Source organism: Polyodon spathula, chromosome 26 (assembly GCF_017654505.1).
Source record: "Polyodon spathula isolate WHYD16114869_AA chromosome 26, ASM1765450v1, whole genome shotgun sequence".
Taxonomy (NCBI): domain Eukaryota; kingdom Metazoa; phylum Chordata; class Actinopteri; order Acipenseriformes; family Polyodontidae; genus Polyodon; species Polyodon spathula.
Window position 1 is genome coordinate 5,766,802 of NC_054559.1, and position 25,557 is coordinate 5,792,358.

The 25,557-nt window shown below is 36.8% G+C and overlaps 1 protein-coding gene across 2 annotated transcripts in view; it reads right to left on the bottom strand.

Moving 5' to 3' along the window:
* The window catches only part of lmf1 (lipase maturation factor 1), a 257,503-nt gene that overhangs the window by 137,830 nt on the left and 94,116 nt on the right, over window positions 1-25,557 (bottom strand). The window lies entirely within an intron of this gene.

Consider the following 25,557-nt stretch of genomic DNA (forward strand, 5'->3'; position numbering starts at 1 on the left):
ACAAGGACCAGGGGTCACAAATGGAGTTTAGAAAAAGGGGCATTCAGAACAGAAAATAGGAGACACTTTTTTACACAGAGAATTGTGAGGGTCTGGAATCAACTCCCCAGTAATGTTGTTGAAGCTGACACCCTGGGATCCTTCAAGAAGCTGCTTGATGAGATTTTGGGATCAATAAGCTACTAACAACCAAACAAGCAAGATGGGCCGAATGGCCTCCTCTCGTTTGTAAACTTTCTTATGTTCTTATGTTCTTAACTATCACTATTGCTGTATCTCCATCTGCTAAAAACCTAGGTGTTACTCTTGACCCGTTACGCTCCTTCTCTCAACACACCTCTTCCCTGACATGTACTTGCTGCTTCTTTCTTGGCAACACCTACCAAATATGTCCTTTTCTTAGTACATATTCTACCCAACTCCTGGTCCAAGCTCTTGTACTCTCCAGATTGGACTATTGTAACTCTCCTTGCTGGTCCCCCTGCTTCGGCTGTCCACCCCCTTCGATCAGTCAAAATGCCGCTGCTCATTTTGTTTTCTCTCAACCTCGCTATCCCTCTGCTTCACACCCTCCATTAGCTACTTAAACTACTGCTCGCATTCAATTCAAGACCTCTTGCTCTTGCCTACCACTCTTCACCACACTGCCCTCTCTTACCTACAGTTACTCGTGTTTCCCTGCACCCCCTCTCCCTCTCTACTCTCTATCCTGTGGTGGAAACAGCTACTGAAGAACATCAAGGCTGCTCTGTCTCTCGCTGTCTACTGCTGCCTCAAGACCCAGATGTTTAGACTGCACTTGTAGATATCTTCATCTACTTCTACTACTATGCTAGTACTAAAATTACTGACCCGAGGGAAGACTATTGTTACTCTTCCCGAGGAACATTACATTTTTGGAGTCTGCAGTACATACTTAAAATATGAATCAGTCAAGAAAATAAGTGAGGCAAGGATGGACAGTAAATATGACTTTAAATATTTTGTTTAAATATAGCTGATACTGCGTATGTAAATACATATTGACATATATTTTGTTTAAATATTGCAGATACAGCATAAGTAACTACATAAATAACAGAAAATAATTTTGAAGTTCATACAAGTTTCTTTTGTAGTATGTTTTGTCATTCATTTCCTGTTAAATCACAATCGGTGTTCAGCCATTATCTCTTGTCTCTTGTTAGTGCAGGACAGAAGGGCATTCCTTTGAAAAGGGGCTGGACTGAAAGCGATGTGAATCAATCACATGACAGACAGATACTATTGCCCTGTGGTGTAAGGATGTCAAGGCAATAGTTCAATCTATTTTTGCTCCGATGATGAGATTTTAACCAATTACAGGCCAGGATTTCCAACCACTGATTTTATATATATATATACATATATATATATATATATATATATATATATAGACACACACACACACACACAACACACACACACACACACACAAACACACACACACACACACACACACACACACACACAGAGTAGGTGCCGCTTATTAACAACCTCTCAGTTCCCAGCAAAAAGTTGTCATTAACCGAAAGTTGCTAATAAGTGAACAGTTTACTTCACGTGTGTGTAAAACTAAAAAAAAATGAGAGTAGGCTTAAATAGTACTACACAAAGATGTACTACATTGGAGTAAAGCAAAGATAAAAATATGTGTTATACTTAGAATCAATTCTAAAGAACACACTTTTAAAATAATAAATTGTCCAACGTTATCTGCTTCTACAATGTACCACCTCCTGCTGTAAATCCATCTCAGTTTTTCCTGCAGCTTCATAGCCAGTTTCAAAGCCATTATTCAGCCTCAGTCTGCCTTAAATATGCAGTTGCAAAGTCAGTGTATTTTAAAAGCTGCATGAAGTATGCATAACTCATGCAAGTGCGCCCTGTAACACTGGCAACTAGTAAAAAGTTGTCACTAAGCAGCGTGCAGTTGCTAATATCAGAATTCCATTAAAACTTAAAGTCCATGGGACGGGATTGGTTCCTGGGATAATAATAACTGAAAGTTGTCTTTATCAGGGTTGCTAATAAGTGGCATATACAGTACTGAAATATTAATCTTGCATTGTAACCCTGTAACCTGTAAGTCGCCTTATTACTTGGGCAATCTTGTAATGGATTTGATTACTAGCCACACTTCTGCTACAAATACTGAACAACAAACTCAATCAGATTAACCTTTGTTTATTGTATTAGGTGAACTAAAACTAAACTAAAAATGGCTAAACAGCACCACGTTAAGCAAATGCGCTACAATCAGATATACATTAGCATTCGATTGACAATTAAGAAGAACCAATGACAGAACCCTTTCCTTGATACTTTCGGTGTTTGGAAAGCGTAAAGGCTTTGATATCCAGTATGAATGGATGTAGTTCAGCTGTCAGTGCCCCGGAGCTGTAGGGATATCTCACAGGATGCAGGCTGGCAGACCTTTCAACGGCTCAGTGAGCATGGTGCAGGAAAAAATGCCGTTACATTAAAAGAGATTATCAGCATTACTCTGCTTCAGACTGCTCTGTTGCCAAGCTCTACTGTAACACTGTGACACATATCACATGTATATTAGTCCCTTATTATAACCCCCAGAGTTGTGGAATCCAGTCTACGCCCTCCTAATTAAACTCTGTAGAATCCAGTCTACCTCCTTTGAATTAAATACAAAAAAAAGCAGTAGTTAGATAACTGTGACTTATTTCTTCCCCCAAACTGAAGAAGAACATGAATTCACTGCTCCAGCAAGCAAAATTGTTTCTTACTACAGCAGTTTTATAACATTAAAAACCAAAAAAACAAATCTAAACTGTAAGACGATTTCCAATGGAAGCAATTTTACAACTCACAGCTTGTCTGATTTTGAAAAATGTATGCATTTAAAACAGTCATTCAAAATGCATGCATTTAAATAGAGGGATACAAAACGTTTTGCTCCATTGAACACATTCATGGAAATGTTATTGCTATAGCATGCAAAATCCAACATATTTTTTAATTAAATGAATTATCTTTACATTTGTATTGAATTTTAGAAAGCAAACAATGCCAGTAGGACTACATTCTCCTCTTTTGAATTAAGAAATAAAAGTAACGTAAGAAACAAGCTATATTAATGACTGGAATGCCTTAGTGGTGTTGCACGCCATGCCTTTGTGTTTCTCTCAGAAATGTGCATAGTTCATCTATTTTTGCTCAATGAAAGAGGATTACAATGTTTTAAAGATAGTTACAGTATTTGTACTGTATTCGAAATGGTAATGTTTTTTATTTAAACAATAACACAAACTTTCAACTGAATTACTGCACACAGGCTACACTGCTAGAAGGACAACACTGAATTACTGCACACAGGCTACACTGCTAGAAGGACCACAATGAATTAATGCACACAGGCTACACTGCTACAGGGACCACATTGAATTACTGCACACAGGCTACACCACTAAAACGACCAACTGAATTACTGCACACAGGCTACACTGCTAGAGGGACCACACTGAATTACTGCACACAGGTTACACTGCTAGAGGGACCACATTGAATTACTGCACACAGGCTACACTGCTAGAGGGACCACATTGAATTACTGCACACAGGCTACACTGCTAGAGGGACCACACTGAATTACTGCACACAGGCTACACTGCTAGAGGGACCACATTGAATTACTGCACACAGGCTACACCACTAAAAGGACCACACTGAATTACTGCACACAGGTTACACTGCTAGAAGGACCACTCAAGGCTAGGGTCAAACCTGGACAGTCTGGAAATTGGCATCTGTGTCCGGGTGGCAGGAATTAACAAACCTGGACGCCCTAATGTCCGGTTTTAAGTGAAACGCATAAGAAACACCAACCTTCCTTTAACATTTTCTTTGACATACCGTATAACGGGACATTTTGGAGTGGAATTTATTTTGGCTTTATTGGTGGTTTGGATTGGATTGCCAATAATACCTCCACCAATCAGAGTGTGGCATACGGTGTGTGTTCCCGCCCTCTGACAGACTGGTGGTATGCAGCACAGGTTAAAGAAGTACACGCCGGACAAAAGAAAGAATGTGTCGGCTGTCAAAGGGAATATCAGAATGCAGTGAGTGATGAAGCCAATTTGCTTACAAAAAAATGAAAAGCAGACCAGAGATTTCCATCCATGGATTGAGGAAATCTGGAATTTATGATGATGCATATTGATAATAATTTTTGCCCTAGATGGCTTTCAAGAGAGATCACTATTGGTTTGTTTACTTTTTGCTGTGTAAAACTTTTAAATAGAGGCTCAAGAGCTGCTGTGTTGATTTTGTATATATATATATATATATATATATATATATATATATATATATATATATATATATATATATATATATATCACCATTTATCACATTTTTCATTTGCCATTTTTTCAAACTGTCCTGCAAATTCTGGTGAGACAGTAAATAAATGCAAGGTATTTTTGTCATTTGTAGCCAATACGAACATCAGATTTCATGTCAAAAAATATTTGTTCGAATATTCTGATATTTGTCTCAGCACTATTAGAAATGTACTGTTTAGTACTGATTTGTACATTCTACATTTGCCCTGGGTGTCTGCTTATAAATAAATAAATAAATAATACTGTGCCTCCAGCATTTGAATAATGTTTTACTTTACATTGATCTGCATGTGATTAAATACATAACCTTTAAAGTAAAATATGGTTTACTTATGATAGATAATGGTAATTAAACCATATATATGCATGCGTGTATGTATAATATCCATTGCATATTTAGCAGTAGCCATTAGTAACATTGAAAAACCCAAAACAAATTTGAGTACATTTTGACTTCTTTTGTCTCTTTTTACCAGCACATGGCCAGTAGTGCTGTAGTTTTTAATTTCTGTTAATAACGTTTGTTAAAATATTATTATGGGGGTCGAATTTGCCATGACACAATGGCTGTAAAATAATTATGACCGTAACAAACAGGCTTTTCAGGCTCAGAAATCCAGTCATAAAAAAACACCCAAAAGACAGGCAAACAGCATCATCGCTTCAGAAATTGCCTTGATTTCCACACTGTTACTCATCACCACAGCTACTTGTCTCAGGTAAGATTAGAAGTTCGATTGCTAAAATATCAAGAACACAATACTGTGTATACTGCATGATTACTGATTTGTGCAGAGATCTGGTGGTATTGTGTTAAACTGTATTACAGTATACCGCAGTTTTGACCTTGGCTGACTGAGAAATATGTCCTGGTTTGGTCCGTGGAAAAGGTGGCAACCCTACTCAAGGCACTGTTGACAATTGGTCAATTTTACCAATAGTCACTTAGTTTTAACACTACCCTTATGCTGTTATTTATTTATTTTTTTTATCTTTTTTTAGTACAAAAACAATATAAACTATGAAAATTGCTGCATAACACCATCAGTTATCTTTATCACAGTCATTGTTTTGTTATTTGGTCTTTCAGACTGCAGTTCACTGCCTCTATTCTGTGGTTTGACTGATGTGTCTGTCATTGGGTATTTTAATTAGCCTTTCCATAGATCTTCATTATTGCTCAGCAACATTTAGAGCTAGATTTTCAAAGCTATTTAGTACCAATTGCACTTAGCACAATGTAAAACATGAACACAGGAGTCTGGCTAGTTTTAGAATTGTAACTGGTGTAAGTTTATACTGCTTATTTTTAATAAACCATTTTAAGCAAATTGCTGGTTGGGAAACAATATATGGGGTTGGTTAAGGGACTTTAAAACACATCAGTTAACTCAATTTGAAATGTTTTCAGTCTTTAGAAAATCTGATACAGATTCAGTGACACCAGTGCTAACCATTATCTGATTAACCCCAGAGGTTCTAATGTGCAGAACATGGAATATCACCAAGTACAGTATTCGTTTAAAACTTAGACCACATGTAGCGGCTGTATGCAAAGCAACCATCAGTCTTCAAATCACCTGTTAGGGTAATCTGAGGGGGAAAAACATGAAAACATGGAGGCATGCAAAACTTTGGGTTAAAAGTAAAATTATGTAACAAAAAAAAAAACAAAGAAATATTGTGTTATGGAATGCTGAGAAAGGGAGGCTCTTTATTCGAACTTCTAATATAAAATGAGATATAATGATATACAATTAAACATCTACAAAGCAACTTTCTAAGTTGTTATGTGAATAAGATTCTGAATAAAGCAAAACAAGCAAGTTGACCTGTTCTTTACTTACTGGACCCTGCTAGAACTGTCACCGTAGTCAGTTATTTAGCAGATGATTCCTGTTTCTTGATAAAGTAGCTAAGAGAAAAAAATAAGTACAAAATTGCTGATGCCATTTAAGGATATAAAAGCAACAATTGTTCATGACCCCAAAAACTGTTCTCAGTCACTATGAAACCACTACATTTCCCTGGATTCTTAAAAGGAAAGCTAACTCATCGTTTAAAATCATGTTCTTACCTATTTAATTAATATTTACTGGTCCCCTTTTTACTTTACTGAGTATCTTTTTTTAGGATATGCAAATCTTTTCAAATACAACGCTATCATGTTATGCACATTAGCAATGCCATAGATACACCAATACATCCTGGTACCGTTGCTGCAAGTCACATAGTCTGATTGCAGCTAGACCACTGCAGTGAGTGAGAGAAATTTCTCTATAATCCTCTTTGAAATACATATGTACTCCAAATTCAAGTTTAAATACAAGCATAAAATCAAATCTATTTATTTTTAAAGGTGGCAATTAAAATAGCTAGTGCTAATAAGATGATGTTTTGTTATTTTAAATTTGTTGTAACAAAATGTCAAACCCAATTCCAGGAGTTATTGTATATGTCTGTTATTCCACAAAGTTTAGTGAATAAAAATACTGTTTCATTCATCCACAGATTACCTTTAGTTGTAATGATCTGTCTGTGGCGTAGCCCTCCACTTTATCGTAAACAGCCGGGGAATGTCTTCAAAGCGAAATGCCTGTGAGGTATTGTGCTATCACAAAGAATGTCCTGCTGTGCATCAACCAAATTATGCCATTCCTGTTTTCATGATTTAAGGCAATGTCAGAGCAGCTCTCCTGACAGTCAATCATTATTGCAGGTTATAAGACAATGCTACACAGTCAGGGGGGGCTAATAGGTTTTCACTTCAGAAGTTTCAGACAGAGGGGTAATTGGGCTGGACTTAATGACATGTGATCCACCATCAAGAGGGTAATGCACTTTCTATTATTAATGTCATGGATTTAAGCAGATATAACCAAAAACAGACATAATTTTTTCATAAAAAGGCTTACTGATGACATGTACTGAACCAGAATCAGCCTACACTGGAATCTGCCCTATTCAAAACATATGGATATTGATATTATTATATTATATTGATAAAATTGTGAAGGTTTCATTAATTTTTAAAAAATGGTGTGTGCAGAAAAAATACATATTGAATAATAGCGAATTACCTGAAAGAGACAGAAGCAATACAAATAATCCACAAAAATATATATTTTTGTGTTTACATAATCAAGATTTCTGTTATAGATTAAAGAAATTAATGTGGCAGGAAGAAGACCCAGCAAAAATATATTCTGTAAAGATGGTTGAAACCACTATTCCTGCATGCAAATTGTCCTCCTTGTTCCCTGCATTACTGCCATTGTCCGCAATTGGGTAATCTGCAGCTGTGACTGGTTCTACAATCAGTTTGTCAATAAATGAATCCACCTGCTGGATATATAATAGGCCTCGTGCAGCTCAGTGATGAAAGTGTGGTTGAAGGGTCAGCCCATGAAACTGCACTACATGCTCCTACAAACAGTGCAATGCTTAAGTTGCAGGGTAGAGATCCAACTCTCTAGTGTAAGTTATAGGAGACCTGCTTGTTAGTTTCGAGTTTTATTATTTTGTTAAAGCAATAAAATATCTTAATTGCACGTGATTCCTGCTGGCCTGCCTAAGAGGCTGGTCACAATTCTGTATTGCTCTTTCATTGTGTTAATTTTCAACTTATATTTAGAATACTACAGTTGGAAATTATCAATGTCTGGTTTTATCGTAATTGCTAACTGTTTATTGAATCAGAATGACAGATCACTCTGATCACTCATTCAAATGGCCATTTTATCCTTTGGATTGCCGTTGAAGATTATGTGCAAAGGCCATTCCAAAAGGGCAACTTTTCCCCACACAGTCTTCAAGCACCATACTATGACAGTATGTTTATGGAATACAGTTGAAAAATCAACATGTAGTGTGTCCCGCTGTTCTTTTGACTAAATATCAATTCTATTAAGCTAGTTTCCTAATACAATTGTAACCATTAGACCCAGCTTCAAACTCACACTTTTGAACAACTTGCTGTACATATTTAAAAACAATGAAAGAAAAATACTATTTTTTGTTCAAAGCACAATCTGATAAAAAAAAAAAAAGGTCTTATTTTTTATCAAACAATCTACCTGAATAACTAGGAGGCTAGATAGTTTCATAGAACACTTGTTTTTACATTTTGAAATGTAATACTACTTATTACTGCTCTGATGAACATTGTGATTAGCAATGTATGCAGGATCGTTCCAGAACAACCAGATGGGACGGTTTACACTGTAAACATGTTTACCCAGATTTTCATAGCCAAAGGGGAATCACAGAAACAATAATCTCAATTGTCACTTTCAACAGGTTGGCTGAGGGTTAAACGACAAAACTGTAACCACACCACTCTGTTCTGGTACAGTAATTGCACAAATTCTGTGATGACAGGAAACTGTGTCTTAGCCTGGAATGGTCAGTGGGAATGGTCAGTAGCTTGTGGTAGACACTGAAACCAAGTGGGAATAGTCAGTAGCTTGTGGTAGACAATGGATTTATTTATTTATACACTGAATTGGGGATCAGATCATTAATTCAGATCCCCCCCCCCACTCTAAATTGGAAGTTAACAGGGGTCGATTGCACAAAAAAAAGCCTTAAGTCTAAGACTTAGTTCAAGACCAGCGGAATTGGTCTAACGTAAGACCCTGAGATAAGTCTGTTGCACAAAGCAAAACTTTGTAGGTCTTACGCAAGGCTGGTCTTAAGCTACCTTTCCTAAGCAACGAAGACCGGTCTTATTTTAAAAGGCTGCACGCAAAGTGAAGAAAATAAATTTTAGCAAAGAAAAATTGGCAATTGTACTAGAAGTATGTGTTAAAAAATAAACAATATTGGGGAATAAAAAAATCTGACAAAAATAAAGCCTGGCAAAGAAGAAATTACTCAACAGGTAAACGCCATCAACCCAGCCGTAGCCTAAATCATACTGTAAATGACATTTTAAAAAATTTAAAAATCTGCTGGCTGAGGACAAAAAAAGAATATTAAAAAAAGAAACCAGAAACTGGAGGTGGCCCTTTTGAAAAACCTTCCCAGTTATCTTCTTTAATACTTGATATTTATGGGATTTATTACGACAGCAGGTAAATGAAACATTTTAGCTAGTGCATATATTTTCAAATACTGTTTAATTAAAAAAAAAAATTCAAATTGTTAGTATTCTTATATTAAAAGTCCCACTGTTCTAGTGGAGGTCTTCTGGAAAACATTTTTTTTTTTTTTAAATCTGGTAATCACTCAACTTTAAGAGCATTAACATTGTTTAGGTAAATACATACAATAAATATGTAAATAAATTTTAATAGAACAGTGCAGTAAAATCATATATACACCATTGTGGCATCATTAAAACCGCTTGGTGAAGCTGTGTAATTACCAACTTTGTGTAAAGCCAATCAAAGACCGCTGTTATTGCAATGATATATCCGTCAACGTGACTTATACAGTCCTTGAAAATATTGTATTCTTAAATCAGATTTTTTTTGTCATGATTTTGTGTAACAGCATCGTATGTGTGTGTGGCTGCTGTGAGTAGAGACAAGTAGGGAATGAAGTTCATTTAAAAAAACAAAAAAAAAAACAAAAAAAAAAACTTAGATAACTTCAAAACCCAGTTTCTTACTGAAATGTTTAGTTTGTTTATATTTTGTGAAAAGCTGCATACACATGCAGTGTTATTTACATTCTCTACAGGATTGCGTCTGTCCTTAAATACTCTTTCCCCACGAAATGCCATTTCATTAAAAAATTCAGCAAAAGCTATCAACGGTTCTGCCACGTTGGCTTCTATAGCACATATACTTTTTCTCCATTTATTCCTGGTGAGTAGAGAGGCTTAAAAAATCACTTACATTTAAGGTTCAAATTAAATTTTGTGCAATGGATCTTATTTATTTTGGGCTTAAATTTTAAGTCTAAGTCCAATAAGTGGTCTTAAAAGCATTTAAGACATTTTGTGTAACTGGCCCTAGGAGTGTGACTATATTTTTAATAAAAGGCAACAAGCAAAAAATAAAGAGTGTGCGAGAGACAAACTACTAACTAGGGATAAGGTCGCAATTGATGGGAGCTAAACGTGGTTTAAGAGCATCGTCTTATCTACTGTTGTGATCATTTTAAACGATAAATTGATCATTGTAAAAATGAGAATCTACTAAATAAATTCACTATTAATTTTATCTGGGTGCCTATTTAAATGCAACTACCCAAACCATGATTCCATTTCCATGCATTTTAACAGGAAAAAATAAGGCAATTAATTTCAGTACTGACAGATATACATTAAATTCCAATGCACATAATCAGATTAACCTTTTAAGATTTCACGACATTGAGTTCGTTTAACATTCCCAGTGATAAAAGCAAGAACATGTTGAAATGATAAGAATAATAAGCTTGGAAATGTAAAATATCCTTCAAAAGAGTTAATTATATTCCTCCTAATCCATTCACTGTTTTTTTTTGTTTTGTTTTGTTTTTTACAATGCAGATGTCAGATTTTCCATGGATTGTTCCTCTTTTTTAGCATTAGATGAACAAAGCTGCCTTTCATGACTTTGTTTCAGTGGAAAATGGATTCGGAAAGTGTACAGACAGGCTGGGTCAAAGCAGATACACTGAAAGGCTAGTGACCTAAAGCCATGTCTATGAAATGCTATTCATATCTGCTTGGGAAACTAGATAATGCAATGAGATTAAAATCAAGCATCAGTTAAATTTACACTGTGTGAATTAACACATTTTCAGAAATGCTTGATGATAATTGAGAAGTCTATTCATGGAACATGAATAGACTTCAGGGCATGAAGAAACTGTTGTGTCCCAGTAGTTCCTCTACAAAAAAACTGACACACAAAAAGTCTGTTAAGCTTGGCCTTTACTGTACTCCCTTAATTACTCTTGATATTAGATGTGTCCTAATGGTTGGTAGTAAACAGGAATTTAGAATGGCACTGATTTACAGAATAGTATGATTATTTTTATCCAAGCACTTCACTAGACACATACAGTATCAACGGTCAACCTGCTGCAAAAATGTTTCCAGAATGTACTGATAACAGTCAGACTGGTGGAAACGATGCTATTCTTCCATTTCAGTAAATTTATTAGAATATACAAATGTGTGCTTTTTCTATGAGGAGAATCTGGTGGTTGTTACTTCTGCACACATCACATTTTATTGAAGTAATTTCAGAGTCTATTAAACTAATTTGAATGCATTTATTATTTTTATTTACTTTATTGACTAAAAGGAACTTGGCATTAATGGTTACATGCCAGTTTGTCTACCGGAGGCAACATGTAGTCACCCTGCCGAAGGAAGACAAAAGGCGGGTTCAAAAAGTGACAAATAGGAGAATGCTGTAGATTAGAGGGCTGCAGCTGGGAGGTGAAAGGTCAGGGTGTTTAAGAAATCATCTCCTCCGCATTCTCATGAAGTCCCGGCACTCAGAGCCACAGGCCTGACTTGTCTATGTCTTCTCATATGCGTAAGAAGAAAGGCACAAAAGAAAGGACTGCTTTCTTCCAGTCAACCCACGCTAATGTAATAAAACAAATTAGAACAATTACTCTCCATGCTGGGGGAAAACACGTTGACGAGGATGCTACATACTTTCCTGTATGTCATTACAGCTAATGAAACAATCACTGATATGCATTTTCCCCAAATAAGATGCAGCCAAACGAAAATGCAATTTCCCACAATACGATCACACTCAGTTGTTTTATTGACAGCTTTCCATGGGTGCTACTGTTGCATTTATTTCTTGTACAAATGCACTTTTTTTTAACCGTTTCAATGCCACAGAGCAAAAACTACAACTTCCTTGCTACACCGCTATAAAAAAATTACATTGTTTTATTTAAGTGAGCAATGAGATTTAAAACACATCTTTGTCCTCATGTGGTGTCCACCTAAAAAACTAGGTGGAACCCAAACTGGAATTATGACCTTCACAATACATAAATAAGTAATATATATATATATATATATATATATATATATATATATATATATATATATATATATATATATATACAGCACTAGGATATTCACCACAGTTGCACTTTCTTCATTTTAACCTAGCTGTATCAACATTTAGCAACTGCATAGCATCAGTAACAAAAACACCACTGAGCAGCACGGATTTCCCAGCAGCATTTCTGAATTCTCTCTCAGAAGCAATGCTGCTGGAAGACTCAAAGTTTAACTTACAGTGTAGTTTGGGGTTGGAACAATAGTTACCATAATACTATCCTCATCACAGTACTGTACTGAGAAATCTTATCAAAAATGGTATTAATCAGCAATAATCTTGTTGCTGGCAGCTAAAAAGGGTTAGTGCCCCTGCTACGAGATATGTTGATCCTGAGCCAATCCCTCTATTGTTAGCTGACAAATTACAGAAAAAAGAAAGTGTGTGAGAGAGAAAGAACTTAGGAGAGTTAAACATGATCATTTGTAATCGATAGCTGAAAAAGTAATAATCATCTACTGAAAGTGCGTAAGTATCAACAATCATCTGTAACAACTGCCACTTACTATAACTTATAATGTAAGATTGGCTGTGTGTTTAAAACAAAAACAAGCTAAAAGGCAAGATATGGTTCACTGAATAGGGCTCCAGACAAACTTTTCTTCCAGGGAACCAATGTGTTCCTAGTCCAAAAAAAATTGCTGCCAAATCCAGTTATTGAGTACCACTTTAGGAGCAAGCTGGTTTTTACCATATTCAACTGCTTAAAATACAACAACCTGATAAGATACAAAAGTGACATTCAAACAGTAACAATGTCTGTCCTCACTTGCTTGTTGCCTCATTCTGCTGAATGGTTAATCTACGTAGCTGATGACTGCAATTAACTGAACACGTTTATATTTAGATATGTTTCAGCAGAAGTGCATTGCTCTAGCTATCGGTGTACCTGTAGGTGTACACCATAATTAGTCACAAATATTTCTATACTTTCTGCTACCACTGATCTTCAAATTGTCAGCTGCAACAGGTGACCCTGATTTAGTACAACACTCAAGATACAGTTACTGCTTTTCAATATGGTAACGTCTTGAATTGTTGTGCCTGCTTTTTTGCTGAAGAGAAATCAGTTTATCACTAACTAGGGAAGCTGCTGTGCAATTAAATCATCATTAAACTCCTGATGGTAAACAATAACCAGATCTATGGCTGTTAAAGATGATGCAACAAATCTGTTTGTGTTCACTCAAAACTTAATTTAGGCCCTCTGTAATCTGACCGGTGAAAGACAGTGTTGGTTTATTGGAGTTCACAAAGAAAACTTTTTAACCTTCTGTTTATTTTGTTTCTTGGGGTTTCTTTTGCCTTTTTGCTGCATTTCAATCATTTATTATAATTATTTATAACCTTTATTTTAAGTTCTTGGGACAAGCTACATTTTTACACAACATTATTTACACATATTTGGTCACCATCACTCCTGTTGCATGAAACTCTGACTGGCAAATTCCATTTACTTCTGGATTTCCAGGCACTTGTATTCGATCACACTGTTAACGTCCTTCTCACACTTCAGTTGTTTACAGACTGACATCATAGCACATTCATAAATAAATACTAACAAAGGGAGAGGCAGTATTTATACGTAACAGGCGCCAATAAACAGACCCCACAAAACAGTTGCCAACATTTTTTTTTGTTACATTGACGACCATTATAATGGCATTTAATAATATCTATAAATCTGCATGCTGATAAGACAAATATCACACATTACAACACCAGTAAAAAGAAAACTTAACATTCATGTTATGTGAAGTTTGTTTTGCTTAAACAGCTGTGTAGATTATGTATCTTTAAGTGCATATAAAGTTATACAGTTAATTCAAGAAAAGAGGATGTTTATGTTGTACTTGTCCCTTTTTAGCAGAGAAGAAAAACACGTTTGTGTCCTTTAGTTTCAGTGCCATGTCTGAAATATTTATTTTACTTGAGTAAACAACTCAGGTAAGACAACCATTAAATGTATTTATCTAAATGCTAGAAGCATCAGAAACAAAATTCTAGAACTTGAAGCTACTGCACTAACAGGTAACTATGATGTGATAGGTGTTACAGAAACGTGGTTGTCTGAGAGTGATGGGGACGAATATAATATTTGTGGGTATACACTGTATAGGAAAGACAGGCAGGACAGAAGAGGAGGAGGGGTAGCGCTATACATAAGAAACAGTCTTGAAGCCCAGGTGTTAAACCTGGACAAAGAAAATAAAACCGAATCAATATGGGTCAGAATAACGGACAAAAATTCAAAGGGCATAATAATAGGAGCATGCTATAGACCGCCAGATTCATACGGTGAGCACAATAATCTGTTATACAATAACATTAGAAATGTGTGTAGCAAAGGAGAAGCCATACTAATGGGGGATTTCAACTTCCCCCAAATAAAATGGGAAAACCCGGTGGGTAGCACGAAGGATGAAATAGAAATGGTGGAAATGACAAATGACTGCTTCCTAACACAATTTGTCAAGGCACCGACTAGAGGGGAGGCATGCCTTGATTTAGTCTTTTCAAATAACGAAGATAGAATAACTAAAACAGAGGTCAGAGAACCACTGGCAAACTCAGACCACAACATGGTCTCATTTGAAGTGTTTTTTAAAATACCAAAAGTAATGACTAAAGCTAAGGTTTACAATTTTAGAAAAGCAAACTATGAAGGTGTGAAACAGAGACTAACAGAAGTAGATTAGAGTAAAATAGAGAAAACACCCACAGAAGAAGGATGGTTGTTCTTCAAAAATGTAGTACTAGAGGCACAAAACAATTACATCCCTAAAGTAGACAAATCTAAATGTAAAACTAAATTGCCAAAATGGTTTAATAGATCAATTAAAAAAAAATATTCAGCGAAAAAAGGCACTTTATAGAGCATTAAAAAAGGACCGAAAAGAAAGTTCGCAAAAAGAGTACACGGAACTGTAAACGCAAGTCAAAAAGGAAGTTAGAAAGGCCAAGAGAGAAATAGAAATGAACATTGCTAAGGGAGCTAAAACCAATTCCAAAATGTTTTTTCCAATATTACAACAGCAAGCGAACATTCAAAGAGGAGATTAAATGTTTAAGAGATACAAATGGCAAAATCGTAGATGAAGAAAAAAAAATAGCAAATATATTAAATGATTACTTTTCACAAGTTTTTACAAAGGAAGATACTGACAACATGCCCCACATGTCATCCAGTTCCTATCCAGTTTTAAATAACTTTAGCATAACTGAGGCAGAAGTGTTAAAGGGACTAGGAGCTCTTAAAATAAACAAATCCCCTGGGCCGGATGAGATCCTCCCAGTAGTACTCAAAGAAATGAAAGAAGTAATTTACAAACCGCTAACCAAGATCATGCAGCAGTCTCTTGACACAGGGGTGGTACCGACAGACTGGAAAATTGCAAACGTAATACCGATCCACAAAAAGGGAAACAAAACTGAACCAGGTAACTACAGACCAGTAAGCCTGACTTCTATTATATGCAAACTTATGGAAACTATAATAAGATCCAAAATGGAAAATTACCTATATGGTAACAGGGTCCTGGGAGACAGTCAACATGGTTTTAGGAAAGGGAGATCGTGTCTAACTAACTTGCTTGATTTTTTTGAGGATGCAACATCGATAATGGATAATTGCAAAGCATATGACATGGTTTATTTAGATTTCCAGAAAGCTTTTGACAAAGTCCCGCACAAAAGATTAATTCTCAAACTGAACGCAGTTGGGATTCAAGGAAACACATGTACATGGATTAGGGAGTGGTTAACATGTAGAAAACAGAAAGTACTGATTAGAGGAAAAACCTCAGAATGGAGTGTGGTAACCAATGGTGTACCACAGGGATCAGTATTAGGTCCTCTGCTATTCCTAATCTACATTAATGATTTAGATTCTGGTATAGTAAGCAAACTTGTTAAATTTGCAGACGACACAAAAGTAGGAGGAGTGGAAAACACTGTTGCAGCAGCAAAGGTCATTCAAAATGATCTAGACAAGATTCAGAACTGGGCAGACACATGGCAAATGACATTTAATAGAGAAAAGTGTAAGGTACTGCACGCAGGAAATAAAAATGTACATTATAAATATCATATGGGAGATACTGAAATTGGAGAAGGAATCTATGAAAAAGACCTAGGAGTTTTTTGTTGACTCAGAAATGTCTTCATCTAGACAATGTGGGGAAGCTATAAAAAAGGCTAACAAGATGCTCGGATACATTGTGAAAAGTGTTGAATTTAAATCAAGGGAAGTAATGTTAAAACTGTACAATGCACTAGTAAGACCTCGTCTTGAATATTGTGTGCAGTTCTGGTCACCTCGCTATGAAAAAGATATTGCTGTTCTAGAAAGAGTGCAAAGAAGAGCGACCAGAATTATTCCGGGCTTAAAAGGCATGTCATATGCAGACAGGCTAAAAGAATTGAATCTGTTCAGTCTTGAACAAACAAGACTACGTGGCGACCTAATTCAAGCATTCAAAATTCTAAAAGGTATTGACAGTGTCAACCCAAGGGACTTTTTCAGCCTGAAAAAAGAAACAAGGACCAGGGGTCACAAATGGAGATTAGACAAAGGGGCATTCAGAACTGAAAATAGGAGGCACTTTTTTACACAGAGAATTGTGAGGGTCTGGAATCAACTCCCCAGTAATGTTGTTGAAGCTGACACCCTGGGGTCCTTCAAGAAGCTGCTTGATGAGATTTTGGGATCAATAAGCTACTAACAACCAAACGAGCAAGATGGGCCGAATGGCCTCCTCTCGTTTGTAAACTTTCTTATGTTCTTATGTTCTTAAATGGTGTACATCATTTTTAGCTGATCAAATCATGGACAATTACATTTGATCATTTTATTTTTTTAAAATGTATGAGGGATTTAATTTTAAAATAGCACCATGCACGTAAGTGGCTTAAAAAGTATAAGATGGTTTGAGAGCCAGGAATGCAGGGTAACATCATTAACGTATTTAATTTAGAAAGGTTATTTGTTTATAATTGGAAACACCATCCTATCCTGCTCCCCTGTATCTGAGCCAGATTCTCAAAACATTGACAAGTTTGCAGTCTTTCTCATTTGAAAACCATAGTCTCAAATATACTTGTGTACATTATGATTTTGTTCAAAACTACTGATTTTAATGACTCAGTATTAAGTACATTTGACTTCTATTAGCCAAGTCGTTTTGCAATTGTACTTATTTATTTAACGTAATTTTAATAATTAGTTAATAATTAATTAGAAATCACGTAAACTCATCACTACAACCCACTGACCGATTTCAGGAGGACTAGAGAACCTGTGTTTTGAAGCCCTGGAGACGACACCAGGCCTGTCTGATCTCAATCTGGACCAAACAACTCTGTGTGACCAGAATTTGCACCGCAAACTCCGAAATTGCACAACCCACCCCATTCCACGTGGTAGTTCCTTTACTTGGTGAGCTGCTGGGGGCAATTTAGTTATTTTAACTATAACTATGTTGTACCTGCCAGAAAATACTGAAAAATACAGTCCACTAAGCTATCACAAGGGGCGGACATGTACATCTTCATTGTTTTTGTACAAGAATAGGAATGTTGCTCACATCAATCCATATGAAAAAACATCAATTGCATGCTATTACATTGATGAAAATCATATAGAACACAACTATTTACAGCATGCAGGATCAGTTTTTGTTGCTCATTTGTGGTATTAAAAACGGGATGGAGTTTAAATCTAAAATTGGCTGTACAGGTTTTTGTTATTTCTTTTATATATTAGATATCTATATATTGTATATTATTAATACGACATTTGTTATGGTTCGGTAAAATATTCTAGGTAAAGTGTGATCGAAGTAAACAACAGAAGACGTTGATATTGTGTGTCAACTCCGGTCTCATATCGAAACAGCATTGCGTGTTAAAAGTTTGTTGTGAGATAGACGTATACTCACAATTTTCAAACAACAGCTAGACTGGTGAAAGATCAGAGGCCTAAACCAGCACTTGAATTCAACACCAGGCTTATTGTGGTCAAGCCAATTGTTCCATAGATAGATTGTCCCAAAGGATTCAAAGCGCTAGATGCATTGCTCATGTCCTTAGTCATGCAGAGAACTAGATAAGGGCAAGTTAGGATGCGTTGGAGCAAGCTACAAGTCACAATGGAGAGATTCGAGGCTAAAGAACGTTAGGTTATTATCATAACCCTGGTTCCCTGAAATAGAAATGTAACCATTACCGTATGGGTATTTACCTCTTAAAGAGGTAACCTGAAAACCTGAAGAAGATCTCAAAGTTGCTTGCAGTCATGCCCCACCCCTGAGGACATACATAAACTGCAAATACAGATCTCATCGTCATTTTTCCTTCAAGCCTGCTGCAATCATGGATATAGTGACCTTGAAGATTATTGGTTAATTTTCCATTTCAGGGAACCATGGTTATGCTAATAACAGGGCGAAAAGTTGGAGGCAATACAATAAAGGTTTGAGGCAGTTATGATAATAACCTAACATTCTCTTTCAAGTATAAAATTCAACCATTACCATATGGGTAAGTATACCAAAGCTGTCATAAGGACAAGATTGCTGCACGCCCAGGATGCTACACGGAAGCCAAGGCTTAAGCTAGAACATTGATGGAGAAACTTGCCTCTCTATGCCTGTGTTATAAGGGTCAACTTAGAAGCCGCCCTTAACACTCCAGTTCCAAAACCAAGGTTTTAAGGATCTTAAATCTGTAGAACCTAGTAAAGGTATGGTGAGTAGCATTGCAAATGTCACTAACAGATGCACCCCGTAATAAAGTTGATATGCACTTGAAGGAATGGGCAGTGAGCTTTCTGGAGGGGACAAGTTGGTCAGCTCACAGACAATCCTGACCATGTCCGCTATTCATGGACAGCTTGTGCTTAGTCAGGGCTTGACCATGAGACTTTGTCCCAGAGCAGACAAAACATTGCTCGTACTGCCTCCAACTTTTCACCCTGTTAACATAGTACGCCAGGGCCCACAGTGGGCAGAGCCTACGGATCTGTAGCTCCCTGACAGACTGGAAGGAAGCCTCCAATTCCACACATTGGTTGACACGGAATGCCGAAATAGTGTTTGGCAAAAGGTAGGATTGTTATGGAGCGTAACCCTTTCCCTGGCCTCTGTAAAAAATTAACAACGCTTTTGCTAAGGAGAAAGCCTGCATCTTGCTCACCTGCTTTGTCAAAGTGATAGCAAGCAAACAGTTGCTTCAGCAATACTTTTTCAGCTCAGCTGAATGCGTGGGCTCAAATGGAGGCTTCAAGAGTGCATTGAGCACCACGATTAACCTCCAGTGAGGGACAATGTCCTTCATAGGCGGCATGTCCTTCATAAATGTTGACATGGCAAGATGAATCACTGCCAGATAAACCTTTAATGTAAATGGGGGGGGGGGTTTCCTTTCATAAAACAGGTCCTGCAAAATTTGCAGTATTACTGCCATGGGACAAGTCGTAGGGTTGAACCTACGAGCCAGACACCACGTCTGTAAGACGCTCCACTTGTACCCATACTGGGAACGTGGACTGTGCTCTGGCATTTTGTAAGATGTCAATAACCATACTGGACAGACCCAGACAGCTCAAATGCAGAAAATTCAGGGGCCAAACCCAGAGCTACAGGCTTGATGGGTCAGTATGCCATAAGGTCCTCTGTGCTTGACTGAGCAGGTCTCAGCACTTGGGCAGTCTCCACGACTGGCCGCTCTGCATCAGGGTTGAAAACCAGTCTCCTGGGCCAATAAGGGGCTACTAGGATTTTTTCCAGACACAGTGGGAGCAGGGCAAGCGGTGGCATGGCATATAACAGTTGCCTCAGGTACTGGTGTGCCGAGGCATCTATCAGCAGCGGGTCCCCACCTCCTATTATGGAGAGCCAGAGGGGACAGTGGGTTGTTTCCAGGTAGGCAAAAGATCTGTATCTGCTCTCCCAAACCTCTCTCAAATGAGGCTACCACCTTGGGGTTCGCCTCCACTCGGAGGGGCTGGGACCCTCCTTGAGAGGTCCGCTGCCGAGTTTTTTTTCACTGCCTGCTGTGAGAGTAGGTTCTCGAGTGCCCTGATCAAAAGCTTACGGGCCACGGGATGGAGACTGGGCAACAGACAAGCACATGTCTCCCTCAAACCTTCTGCAACAAATACTGCAAGGCTAGGTAAACTGCCTGCAGTTCAACACCCCGTTCCCCCTCCTGCCATTCCACACAGCACCCCAGTCCAGGCTGGCTGCGTCAGTGGTGACATTCTCCCTTCTGTGCCAGTGCTACGCCGAGGCACAGATGAGCAGGCTGTTTCCACCAACAGCGTGACTTTAGACCGTGGCGAGACACTGTCAATAAGTGGTCATGGTTCAATGCAGGCTGGAAAACCCTGCTGTTGAACCAGGCTTGCAGAGGACTCATGCACAGGAGACTCAAACTAGGGTCCAAGAAGCTGTTGCCATCAGCCCACAAGTTCCTGGAACTTCACTACCATGAAGAGCTGAAACAGGTGGCTATTCTGTGCATTCTGACAGAGAGGGAAAGAAAATAAATGTTGTTCCAATTTTTCACAGACATGTACATACTGTTGTCTACTGCGGCATATACATATTTTTTTTGTTGTGAATATTATATATAAATATTTTTTTTACTGGAGCACTGGTAATCCTGAAATATTAAAATGAAGTGTTAAGGGTTAACGAAAGAACTGCAAATTAGATATCCACAAATGTGCCTGAAGCTAGTTTTAGCTGTCAACGTATCACTGATAAGTCACTGAGTCTGCTAGCACAGCATTTTTACACATGATTATAATGTAGCAGTAATACTGATGCTGACAAGTTGTTGTTAGTTATTCATCAAAGCTATTTTAATCTAGTTTTGTCATTATTTCAGTTAGTGTCTGTAAAACACTCACTCAAATAAGTTTATAGCCTGCTTTGTCTAACCAAAACTGTTTCAGTTAAAATTTCTCACTGTTTACCACAACTGAAAACATAAAAGTAATTCAATAATCCACATTATTTATCAGTACCCATGGTAACAAGACTGTGCTGTAAAAAAAACAGCCTTTATTGAATGATTTTATAGATTTACTTTTTATTGTCATAGGCATCTGTACACATAACTTCCAAAAATGTGTCTACAAAAGAGTAGGTATCATTTAAAAAACTAACACCTGGTATCAAACAAAATCTACAGTACTAGTTTGTTATTGAGTTATTTTTACCATGAATTATGTTAAAAACCCATTAATAACTTCTACATTTTCTTTTTTTTTTAGGTCTATATATTTCACTATTAAGGCAACTATTGTTTGTCATCTATTTCTTGTAAATATGTATTTTATCTGGGTTACACGCAAACTTAAAAGACAACCTATGTTATTATAATTAAATTGTCAAAAAAAAGCATAAATACAAAGTACGTTTCCAAAAACATGAACATATGGAAAAACATGAAATAATGGCAACTCCACTCTGACACAATATTACTTTGATGAGGATTATAAAAGAACACATCGAGAAAATGAAATTAAGCAGTGGTGGCATAGAGACCTGGGCTACCGAGGCAGATGTTGTTGTTGCTGTAGACACTGTATTATAAATAGACCAATACATGTTTACTTAAATGTTGTAGGCCAGGAATGCTTTCAATATGATGGTACAGAAACTTAATTTCTATTATATAAATATTAATCTGTTATATAAAAATAATCTTTTTGAATTAATTATATTTAAAATTTAATAGCAATAGATACATATCAAATATATTGACTGCAATGAATCAGAATCAAGATAAAAAAATAAATAAAAATACATACACACAAAAAGAAAATAATGCATAAATAGGCATTTAGAAAAAGCGTCAAATAATATTAGTGATGAAGAAGCAACTAACAAATCGTGTGCACAACAGTAACAATATCAAAGTTAAAAGAAACAAAGAGAAGATCACTAAGGGTCGTGAAGTGGCCATAGTATTTAATTCATCTGATAAAACAGCAGCTCCACAGAGAGCATTTCCATGCAAGGGGCTCAAGTTTGTTCCGGCAAGAAGATACATAAATAAAGATAAGTTAAGAATTTAAAGAATGGGAAAGATGAATGAGGCTTGTGGAATACTTTTATGATGAAACACACACAGAATCAGAATATTTGTGTAAACATGGAATACAAATTAAAAGAAAAGCACCACTGGACTCCTCTAGAGGGAAGAAACAATTGGTTAGACATGTATATTGAAGTAGCTAGAAATGAAATAGTAACAGGCCTAAGAAGTAAAGGTAAATTAAATGACTAATGAAGAAGCAGCACTAAAGGAATTAATAAAGGATGATAACATCATTATAACAGTAGCAGATAAAAGGTTCTGTGGTGGTAGTAATGAACAAAGATGATTATATAAAAACAGTATGGACTTAACTGCAAAATATAAAATACATATGAAGTAAAAACTACTAATAATAACGGCAAATATCAATTGAGTATTTTGGTAGACAGATTATATAAAACTGGGTTTGTATGGAAATAATTAAAAAATGACAAGCTTCCGCAAAATCCAAGAACAGGTTTGGTTAGCAGTAACCCAAAAGTGCACAAAGAAAAACACCCGATGCAAATGATTGTCAGAAACAACTGAACACTATGTAACACAATTTTTGTTCCTGGGTAGTAAGTGTTATTTCCTAATTGCTTATGCCTCAAAAATATAGAAAATGGCTATTATTCCCCACAAACTTTGCTTTTGTGACCAGGACAGTGATATCTAAAAATATCACTATTTCCAATGGGAAAACAGGCAAATGTGTGTCTTTTCGTTCACATAAAGTCAGAAAAAAACAACATATGAATCCAAATTAACATGTATTTATACTAAAGTAATACAAAGATGACTACAAAAGATTTAGAAGTGAGTAGTTTTTCGAGATTTACGATTATACTGCAAATAGAGTATAATCGTAAATCTCGAAAAACTACTCACTTCTAAATCTTTTGTAGTCATCTTTGTATTACTTTAGTATAAATACATGTTAATTTGGATTCATATGTTGTTTTTTTCTGACTTTATGTGAACGAAAAGACACAAATTCCCCCGTTTTCCCATTGGAAATAGTGATATTTTGAAATATCACTGTCCTGGTCACAAAAGCAAAGTTTGTGAGGAATAATAGCCACTTTCTATACTTATGAGGCATAAGCAATTAGGAAATAACACTTACTACCCAGGAACAAAAAAAATAATAATAATTGTTACACGGTGTAATCCAACATATGTTACCGTAGAAATAGCTGAAAGGCATGTTGAAAGCTTGCCTAGTTATGTTGAAGATACAACACATTATGTGACAGGGTAGCTGAGGGTGACACTCCCAGGCCAGAAGCTGACAGACAACACACACAGGCAAGGTACTTGGGTGAAAGGCGCATTCTTGCGCTGTTTTTATTTAAACAAAAATAAATAAAAAGGTTTGACAAAAACACTGCTCAGAAAGCAAAAATAAATATTTAAACAAAACAAATCTCACACACAAAACTGACACCAACTAAACAATTGTGGTGCTGCTGCTTCTCGCACCTGTAGCAATTGTTTTCTTATTTTCGGTTTTGTTTGGATTTGATTTCTTCCTCCCGTCTCTCACACGTTCCTCTTCCGAACACCCACCCCGAGCAAGGAAAGCTGCAGGGTTTTTATACATGTGACCGGAGATGGTCACATTCTGCATGTGTTTCGTGGTTGGGCTTTTAACCCCATCCACTCTGCCACACTAACAAACCAACACCATATTTGGAATATGGACACGTGAAGGAGAATTTCATGTACAGCTTCATAAATTAGCAAATTATATCCACCCTAACACTTCGGTGGATTTAAGGTGGACAAAATCTGAAATTGAATTCTTAGACACCTTGGTTAAACTTGATCAAGGATCTATTAAAACAGATCTTTACTCGAAACCTACTAATATGCATCAGTACCTAAATGTGCTATCTGCACAGCCTATGAGCACAAAGAGCAATTCCTAAAGGACTGGGAATAAGGATAAAAATAATCTGTTCTGATGAAAATCACTACAAAAACAGAGAAAGAAATTACAAATCAATCTCAAGAAAAGAGGATATAAAGAACAGATTATTGAGAGAATTGAGAAAAGCTGACAAACTCAATAGGAATGAACTACTTGATTATAGGAAAAGGAAAGAGGGTTAAGAGAGTACAGTTCCAAAAATTGTTTGGAAGCATTTAGAAGGGATGCAAATTTGGCTGACATTGTAGCCCACAGTAAACATAAAGGGATGATAAGGGGATAAAGGGATAGATACAGTAAGGAACATTGAAAACCTGTAAATACACATGTAAAGGTAAAAGTGAAATCACAAATATAGAAAGGAAATATTAAAAACACCATCATGCAAGGATGGCAACCTTGTACATGGTATACTTTGCATAAAATGTAACAAAATAAAATAGGAGAGACAGGTACATCATTATTTAAAAGAATGCAGAACCACCTATCAAATATAAGATATAAAGTACACGAACCAATAGTTCAGCACTTTATAAAAAAGTTGACCCCACCCCCACATTTTCAGTCCAATGATCTTTGGCGTGCTAGGCAAACATGCTAACCACAACACTATAAACTCCTGCTTAACTCCCAGCCCTCCCCAACAATGACGCAATCACCTCATGCACACACACAGAACTGAGACAGGCAGAGAATGGAGCTGGTGTAGTGAGGAGATACAGCGTGAGCAGCAACACACAAGTGCAACCACACACATTCAACAAACAATAAATAAATAAATAAAATATAACAGGTCCCTAGGTTCTCCCCACCCTTCCCTCCCCAAGTCAATTAGCTCAGTTTATTGTGCATGGTCTCCTTCTTCGTGGCCATCCCGCCTCTGCACTATATGTTTTTATTGTTAGCCACCTCGCTGTGGTTAATGGTTTTTCAGTTTTCCAGTTGAGGGAGAGCAGAGGAACAAAATGAGGGGTCTCTTGTCTTTCTAAGTTGAACAGAGGCAGATATATCGGCAATAAAAATGTAAGGGAGGTACCTGACAATGCTGCCCCGGGAAGTGCTGGCAAAGCAAAGTCCTGGGCAAACCTCCCCCGAAGATTCA